The sequence below is a fragment of the Phyllostomus hastatus genome, unplaced genomic scaffold (assembly GCF_019186645.2).
Source record: "Phyllostomus hastatus isolate PE091 unplaced genomic scaffold, TTU_PhHast_1.1 phas_contig_5, whole genome shotgun sequence".
NCBI classification, from domain to species: Eukaryota; Metazoa; Chordata; class Mammalia; order Chiroptera; family Phyllostomidae; genus Phyllostomus; species Phyllostomus hastatus.
The window spans coordinates 6,442,097-6,451,814 of record NW_025333897.1 but is presented as its reverse complement, the minus strand read 5'-3'; the positions used below and the strand labels follow the sequence as shown (position 1 = coordinate 6,451,814).

Below are 9,718 nucleotides of genomic sequence, written 5' to 3'. Positions count from 1 at the left end.
TGGCTGCTGTGACTCAGTGGAATGAGTACTGGCCTGTGAACCAAAAGGTTGCTGGTTTGATTTCCACTCAGGGCACATGCCTGGGTTGCAGGCCAGGTCCCCAGTAGGGGGTGTATGAGAGGCAACCACACATTGATGTTTCTCTCCCTCTCTTTTTCCATCCCTTCCCCTCTCTAAAAATAAATAAATAAAATATTTTAAAAAATGATTCAATTTCCTCCCTGGCTGGTAGCTCAGTGGATTGAGCGTGGGCCTACAAACCAAAGGGTTGCTGGTTCAATTCCCTGTCAGGGCACATGCCTGGGTTGTGGCCCAGGTCCCCAGTAGGGGCACATGAGAAGCAACCACAACCACACATTGATGTTTCTCTCTATCTCTTTCTCCCTCCCTCCTCTCTAAAAATTAATAAATAAACAAAATCTTTTAAAAAATTATTCCATTCCTAAGAATAGAATTTTTCTAATTGTGCATTTTTCCTTTTCTAAGAAGAAACCTTAGACATTTTGTTTCCACATTGGTTTTTCAGGAAAGATGAATTTATTGGCTTTTCTAGCTGATATTCTCTGGGGAGTGTTAGCTTCAAGTACTGCTGGATCCAGTGTTTGAAAAAGCCATGAAGAGTCAATTGCTCTGTATCTCCTGTCCCTGTTTTTTTCTGTGTTGATTTCATTCTCAGGTAGACTCTTCATTTGGTAGACAAAAATGACCATTTACAGTTCTAGGCTGGTATTCCACAAGTTCAGCAGACAAAGTGCCTCTTATGCCAGTACTTCTGGAAAATTATGGGCCTCTCTTTCATCCTCCCAGCTTGGGTCTCATGCCCATCCCAGAACCAATTGTTGTGGCCAAGGAACAAAATATGCTGATAACAGGTCCTGGGTTGCTCTACCACATAAACCATTTGAGCAATGTGTTTGAAGGGAACTTCAGGCTGTGAGTGGATCTCTTTCTGTACTTCCTACTTTCTCTTTGACTGTCTAAATCAATATAGCAGATGTCTATTGCTTCTGTCTGCCCAGAATCTAGTTTCTCTTAATTTATATACATATTGTTGAATAAGCCCTGGCTGGTGTGGCTCAGTGGATTCAGCACCAGCCTATGAACTAAAGGGTCACTGGTTCGATTCCTGTCAGGGCACGTGCCTGGGTTGCGGTCCAGGTCCCTGGTTGAAGGTGTGCGAGAAGCAACCAGTCAATGTCTCTCCCACACATCAATATTTCTCTCTCTTTCTTTCTCCCTCCTCCCTGTCTATCTAAAAATAAATAATATCTTAAATTAATTAATTAATTAAAAATCTTTTTTTAAAAAAGATGCTCATATGTGGTGTTATCAATAATGTAGCAAAAGAGGCCATTGTTGTGGGTGTATAAAATAGTAACCCTGTCCTAGACTTCCCTAAATTTCCGTGGCTAAAACTAAGGTAAGACAGGTATGCAGACATATATGGAAGCATGCTAACCCCTGAAATATTTGTAACATCATACAACTGAAAACAACCCAAATGTCCATCAATGTAGTAATAATTTAGTAAATTAAAGTAATTAATTAAAATGGACTTGTGAATTATGTTTATTTACCTAGGCAGATGCCCATTATTATTTTTCAATTACAGATGACATTCAACATTATAGTAGTTTCAACATTATATTAGTACAACATAGTGATTAGACATTTATATAACTTATAAAGTGATCCCCTGATAAGTCTGACATCTCCTGACACAATACATAGTTATTATGATATTATGGACTCTTTTCTCTATTCTGTACCTAACATCCCCATGACTATTCTGTAACTACCAATTTATATTTCTTAATCTCTTCACCCAGCTCCCCAATCCTCCTCCCACCTGGCAACTATCAGTTTGTTCTCTGTATCTATAAGTTTGTTTCTGTCACAAACATAATATTGAATCTAAGAAGTCAGACACAAGAGAGAGCATTCCCTATGATTTCATTGGCTTAAAGTTAAAAATGGTCAAAAATAATTTGTGGTAGTAGAAGTCAAGAGTGGCCATCTTTGGTGTGGAGAGAAAGAGAGTGATTACAATGGGATACAAGGCTGCTAGAGGGCCAATAATGTTGTTTCTTGATTTGGGTGCTAGTTTCAACAGATGATGTTGTCACTTTCTGAAAATTTGTCTAACTGAACACTTGTAGTATGGGCAAATTTCTTTATGTGTTATACATCATTAAAATATTACATTGTATCTTGAGCTGGCATTAAATTATGATTTTCCAACATGATGATGAGCAGACTTTGACACTGTGTTGAAAAACAACAAACAACTTTCATTCTATTCATTCTATTTCAAACTATTTCATAGTTTCATTTTTTTCTTAAAAAAGTGTATTTTCAGGCTTCCAGTCAAGATAGAGGCATAGGTAAACATGCTTTGCCTCCTCATGCAGCCATGGAAAGAATTAAAAACAGACCTCAGAACAAATAACACCCAGAACCATCAGAAAATTGGGCTGTATGGAAATCAGACAACCAAGGATTTAAAGAAGCCATTTTCATCCAGATGGATAGTAGGGGCGGAGGGAGATGCAGAAGGGGCAGGGAGCCACAGAGATGAAGTATGGCACAGAGAGGCAGAGGCTGAATGGGCAGTCATACATTCATGTGTGGTGGATAAAAATGGGAAGGGATACCTTGGGAGCAAGGGATGCCAGCCCCAGGCCAGACCACACAGCCCAGGGTTCCAGTGCCAAGGAGATAAATCCCCATAACTTATGGCTATAAAAACCAGTAGGGGTTGGGACAGGGGAAGAAACTGCCAGATTGTCAGGACACTCCACTTAAAGGGCCCTCAAGAACTTAAAATATATGCAGGCCCACCCACTCTTGGATTCAGCACCAGAGCAATAGCTAGAAGGGTGCCAGTTGCACAGGACAAGTGCAGGACAAACCTCCAGAAGCCAGGAAGTGGCACTGTCCTCCCTCTGAGCCCTTCCCCCACACAAAGCCACAAAGTGGTGAAGTGGGTTGCCCCACCCTGGTGATTACCTAATGCTCCACTCCACATAATTTACAGGTATCTTTTCTATAAGAGGCCACACTACTAAGACAAGAAGTCAAAGCAACTCTACCTAATACACAAAAACAAACACAGGGAGGCTGCCTGTGTTGCTACTGTTCAAGGCCTGAGAAGTTGATGGTATTTGCACTGATGGAAGAATAGTCACGGAGCCATTGGGAGTGTGGCATGCCTTTATCTGGGGTGGACAAGCCACACACAGTGGAAGCCATGCATCCCCCTGTATGTCTCTGTGTGGCACACGTTGTGGCTCTTGTTCCCCAGCGTGGCACCCATCATGGCTCTCAGCAGGGAGTCCCTAGCTACTTTTAAATACTAGAATAAACAAGGCTGGCAAAAAGCCAGAAAAGTCTATATCAGAATAATTCTGCACATGTGAGTTCACTTCACATTATGAGAACAGGTTATCAGACTCAGTCTCAAGGCTATGAGAACACTATTTATCAGACCCTTCCAAGTCTATGGGAACACTATTTCCCTTAGTTACCCAGACACAAGGGTGAGGAAGCCAGACTGCTTCCACTTACCCTACAGTGCCAAACTGAGGAGTCAAAGAAATATGGTCCAAATGAAAGAACAGGAAAAAAAATGGAAAAAGAACTAAAAAAAAACAGAGATAACTCACCTATCACATGTAGAGTTCAAAATACTGATGGACAGGATGTTCAAATAAGTCACTGAGTATGGCAACAAAATAAAAAAGACCCAGGAAGAAATGAAAGTTACACTAAGTGAAATAAAGAAAAATCTACAGGGAGTCAACAGTGGAGGGGATCAAGCCTGAATTCACATCAACTATCTGGAACATGAGGAAGAAATAAGCATTCAACCAAAACAGCAAGAAGAAAAAAGAGTTCAGCTCTGGCTGGTGTGGCTCAGTGGATTGAGCACTGGCCTGCAAAACAAGGGGTCTCTGGTTTGATTTCCAGTCAGGGCACATGCCTGGGTGGTGGGCCAGGTCCCCAGTAGGGGACATGGGAGAGGCAACTGAACATTGATGTTTATCTCCTTTTTCTCCCTCCTTTCCCGTCTCTCTAAAAATAAATAAATAAAACCTTAAAAAAAATAATTCACTCCCCCCTCCCACTACTCCTTCCCCTAGAGTGCCACTTGGTCTGCACTACACTTGCTAGTTGGGCTGTCGTTCAGCCAGTAAGTCTGTTGTTTTCTTCCAGCACCATCATGATCATCTACTGGGACCTCATCAGTTATGGTGAGATGTTCTCTGATATCTACAAGATCCAGAGGTCACAGATGGTCTGTGTTTGGAGGTAGAGGAAAAGATGGTCGGTAGGACAGAGGTTAACATTGATGACTCACTTATTGGTGGAAATGCCTCTGCTGAAGGCCTGGAGGGTGAAGGAACCAAAAGCACGGTAATCACTGGTGTTGATATTTTCATGAACCATCATTTACAGGAAACCAGCTTCACAAAAAAGGCCTACAAGAAGTACATCAAAGATTACATGAAATCAATCAAAAGGAAACTTGAACAGAGACCAGATAGAATAAAAAGTTGTTTATGACAGGGGCTGCAGAACAAATCAACAAATCAAGTACATCTTTGATAATTTTAAAAACTACCAATTCTTTATTGGTGAAAACATGAATCCAGATGGCATGGTTGCTCTGCTGGACTACCATGAAGATGGTGTGACCCCATATATGATTTTCTTTAAGGAAGGTTTAGAAATGGAAAAATGTTAACAAATTTGGCAATTTGGACCTATCACCTGTCATCATAACTGGGTGCTGTTTTTCATCCACACACCAGGACTATGACAAATGGGACTGGAGTTATCTTGAGTTCTTCGTTTATTTTGACCTTGATTTACATGGAGTAGAGACATTGTTTTTAAGAAAAATGGATAATTGGAAGGTGGTGGTGAGATACGTGGGAGCAGAGTCCACTTTACCCTGTGCATGGGTGAAACACCTAGCGGATCTTCTGAGGAACAGAGTGAATAGCCAACAGTATCCCAGCATGAAAATTAGAGACCAAAAATTGTAGAGGACATTGAAAATCAGACAGTGGGAGCTATAAACACCAGTATACCTGCTGGAAGAGGAAACCCACCAACAAAAGAACCACCAACAAATAACAACAGAAGAAGGTGAAGGAGGGAGTGGAAGTCACACTAACCTCAATCCAGGACCCATCTGAAAATACAACTAAATGATGGAGAAATTACCCAGGACAAACAACTGAACAAGAGCGAGAGAGAAGCTTCAAAACCTTGTACATACAGAAGAATCAGCTTCAACACAATCTGTCCACACCGGTACAACATAATACAAGATGTGGTGGATGGAGTAACCCTCAGTTAAACAGCTAGAGGGAAGGATCCACCAAAGAAAAACCCAACAACAATCAAAACCCAAAGACATACAAAGAGCCAACATAAATGACAGCTCAAGACCAGTGAGCTCAGGAGATCAAGGAGATTGCATCACTGAATCCCACAGGTCTTCTACCATAGAAGTTCACATCAGAAACCCAGGGAGTCAGAAAAGATTAATTTAAGAAGCAGAGACTAACAAGAAGAGTCTCACAAACAATGGGAAGACAAAGAAACAATCCCCAAATGAAAGGAAAGGAGGAAGCCTCAGAAAGAATGCTAAATGAAATAGAGGCAAGTCAACTATCAGATATTGAGTTCAAAGCAGTGGTTATCAGGAAGCTCAATGAGCTCACAGAGAATTACCAAAAACTACAGGGAAACTACAATGAACTCACTGCAAACTATATCAACATGAAAAAAGAAATAGAAACTATCAACAAGAGCCAAGAGGAAATGAAGAATACCATTTCTGAACTGAAGAACACAGTAGAAGGAATCAAAAGCAGGCTAGATGAAGCAGAGGATTGGAGCTGTGGGGATAGCAAGCTGGAGGACAAGATAGAAAAAAACACCCAGAAAGAGCAAGAAGAAAAGAGACTCAGAAAGAATGAGGAGGAGTTAAGGGAAATGCAGGACAACATGAAATATAACGATACCCATATAATAGGGATACCACAAGGAGAAGAAGAGCAAGGTGTAGAAAACCTGTTTGAATAAGTAATGATGGAAAACTTCCCTAATTTGATGAGAGAAAAAGTCACACAAATCCAGGAAACACAGAGAGTCCCAATTAAGAGGAACCTAAAGAGGCCCACTTCAAGACACATCATAATTAAAATGGCAAAATTCCAAGACAAAGAGAGAATCTTAAAGGCAGCAGTGGAAAAACAGGAAGTAACATACAAGGGAGCCCAAATAAGGCCAGCAGCTGACTTCTCAATGGAAACGCTTCAAGTCAGAACTGAATGGCAAGAAATATTTCAAGTAGTGAGAACCAGAGGCCTGCAACCAAGGTCACTTTGCCCAGCAAGGCTCTCAATTAATATGGAAGGCCAAATAAAGAGCTTCCCAGACAAAAGTAGTCTAAAAGAACACACCTCCACCAGACCAGCTCTACAAGAGATGCTAAAGGGACTGCTTTAAGAAAAGGAAGGAAAAGAGTGAGAGAGAGGGAAACATAGGTACAAAGAAATGGCAATGAATAAATACCTATCAATAATAACCTTAAACATAAATAGATTAATGCTCTAACCAAAAGACAAAGAATAGCTGAATGGATAAGAAAGCATGGCCCACACATATGCTGCCTACAAGAGACCCACCACAGGACAAAAGACATACACAGGTTGAAAGTGAAGGACTGAAAACAAATTTTCCAAGCAAACGGACAGAAAAAAAAATCCGAGGTAGCAATACTCATTTCATACAAAGTAGACTTCCAAAAAAGGTCCATAAAAAGAGACCCAGAAGGTCACTTCATAATACTCAAGGTAAAAATCCATCAGGAAGATATAAACATTGTAAATATATATGCACCCAACATAAGAGCACCCAAGTACATAAAGAAAATCTTGGAGGACTTCAAGAAAGATATTGACAGCAACATAATTATAGTAGGTAATTTCAACACCACACTGCCAAAAATGGATAGATCTTCCAAAAAAATATCAACAAAGATATTGCAGCATTGAACAATGTCCTAGACCAAATGAACTTAACTGGTATATAAAGAGCCTTTCATCCCAAAGAAGCAAAATACACATTCTTTTCAAATGCACATGGAACATTTTCAAAGATAGACCACATGATAGGACACAAAACAAGCCTCAACAAATTCAAGGAAATTGAAATCATATCAAGCATTTTCTCTGACCACAAGGGACTGAAACTAGAAACCAACCTCAAGGGAAAACTAAAAAAACAAACAACAACAACAGAAAAACCACTTAAATTCATGGAGATTGAATAGCATGCTATTAAACAATGAATGGGTCAAGAATGAGATCAAGGAATAAATCAAAAAGTTTCTGGAAACAAATGAAAATGAACTCATAACAACCCAAAACTTATGGGGCACAGTGAAGGCAGTCCTGAGAGCGAAGTTCATAGCAATACAGGCATACCTAAAAAAAAAAGAAAGAAAGAAATATTTCAAACAAACAACCTAACCCTACATCTACGAGAACTCAAAAAACAGCAACAAAGACAGCCCAGAGCAAGTAGAAGGAAGGAAATAACCAAGATCAGAGCAGAATTAAATGACACAGAGACTAAAAGCACAATTCTAAGGATCAATAAATCCAGGAGCTGGTTCTTTGAAAAGATAAACAAAATTGGCAAGCCTTTAAGCAGATTCATCAAAAAAAAGAGAGAGAAGATCCAAAGAAACACAATCAGAAATGAAAAAAGGACAAATAACAACTGATACCACAGAAATACAAAGAATTGTAAGAAATTACTACGAAGAACTATATGCCAAGAAATTTGAAAACCTAGGTGAAATGGACAAATTTCTAGAAAAATATAATCTTCTGAAATTCAATGAAGAAGAAGCAGAAAGCCTGAACAGACCAGTAACAGCTGACAAAATTGAAGCAGTAATCAAAAAAACTCCCAACACACAAAAGCCCTGGACCAGATGGTTTCACAGGAGAATTCTACAAAGTATTTAAGAAAAAGCTAACCCCTATCCTTCACAGACTATTCCAAAAAATCCACGAAGATGGAAGACTCCCAAACTCTTTTTATGAAGCCAGCATCATCCTAATCCCAAAATCAGATAAAGACACAACAAAGAAAAAATAAAACTTCAGGCCAATATCGCTGATGAACATAGACACTAAAATCCTCAACAAAATATTGGTAAACCACATCTAGCAATACATTAAAAAGATCATACATCATGACCAAGTGCGGTTCAAGCCAGAGACGCAAGGATAGTACAATATTCACAAATCAATAAATGCAATACATCACATAAACAAAAACAAGGACAAAAATCACATGATCATGTCAATAGATGTGGAAAAAGCATTTGATAAGGTACAGCACCCATTTATGATAAAAACACTCAGAAAAGTGGGAATAGAGGGAGCATTCCTCAACATAATAAAGGCCATATATGAAAGGCCCACAGCCAACATCATACTCAATGGGCAAAAACTAAAATCTTTCCCAGTATGATCAGGAACAAGACAAGGATATCCACTTTCACCACTTCTATTCAACATAGTATTGGAAGTCCTAGCCACAGCAATCAGACAAGAAAAAGAAATAAAAGGCATCCAAATTCAAAAAGAAGAAACAAAACTGTCATTGTTTGTAGATGACATTATTGTGTACATAGAAAATACTATAGACTCCACAAAAAAAAAAAAACTGCTCAGCCTAATAGATGAATTTGGCAAAATAGTGGGATACAAAGTTAATATTCAGAAATCAAAGGCATTTTTTGTATACCAACAATGAAACATTAGAAGAAGAAATTGGGAAAAAAATCCCACTTGATATGGCAACAAGAAAAATAAAATACCTAGGAATAAATCTAAATAAGGAGGTAAAAGACCTGTACTCAGAAAACTACACAACACTGAAGAAAGGAATTAAGGAAGAGACAAATGGAAACATATACCATGTTCATTGATCAGAAGAATTAACATCATCAAAATGTCCATACTACCCAAAGCAATTTGTAGATTGAATGCAATACTTATTAAAGTACCAATGGCATGTTTCACAGATATAGAACAAACACTTCAAAAATTTATAGGGAACCATAAACAACCACGAATAGCTGCAGCAATTTTGAGAAAGAAGAGTAAAGTAGGAGGGATCACAATACCAGATAACAAACTATATTACAAGGCCACTGTAAACAAAACAGCCTGGTACTGACATAAAAACAGACACATAGACCAATGGAACAGAATAGAGAGCCCAGAAAGAAACCCAAGTCTCTATAGTCAATTAATATTTGGCAAAAGGAGAAGAAGCATAAAATGGAGTAAAAACAGCCTCTTCAACAAATGGTGTTGGAAGAGCTGGACAGCTACATGCAAAAAAAATGAAACTTGAGCACCAACTTACACCATACACAAAAATAAATTTAAGGTTGATAAAAGATTTAAATATAAGTTGTGACACCATTGAAGTCCTAGAGGAGAACATATGCAGGAAAATCTCAGATATTCCAAGGAGCAATATTTTCACTGATATGTCCCCTAGAGCATGGGACATAAAGGAAAGAATAAACAAATGGGATCTCATCAAAATAAAAAGCTTCTGCACGGCTAAAGAAAACAGCAGTAAAATGAAAAGAGAACCAACTGTATGAGAA

The 9,718-nt window shown here is 38.9% G+C and overlaps 1 pseudogene; it reads left to right on the top strand.

Moving 5' to 3' along the window:
* The first annotated feature begins 4,222 nt into the window (after positions 1 to 4,222).
* Positions 4,223 to 4,783, top strand: LOC123823887 (annotated as a pseudogene).
* The last annotated feature ends 4,935 nt before the right edge of the window (positions 4,784 to 9,718 follow it).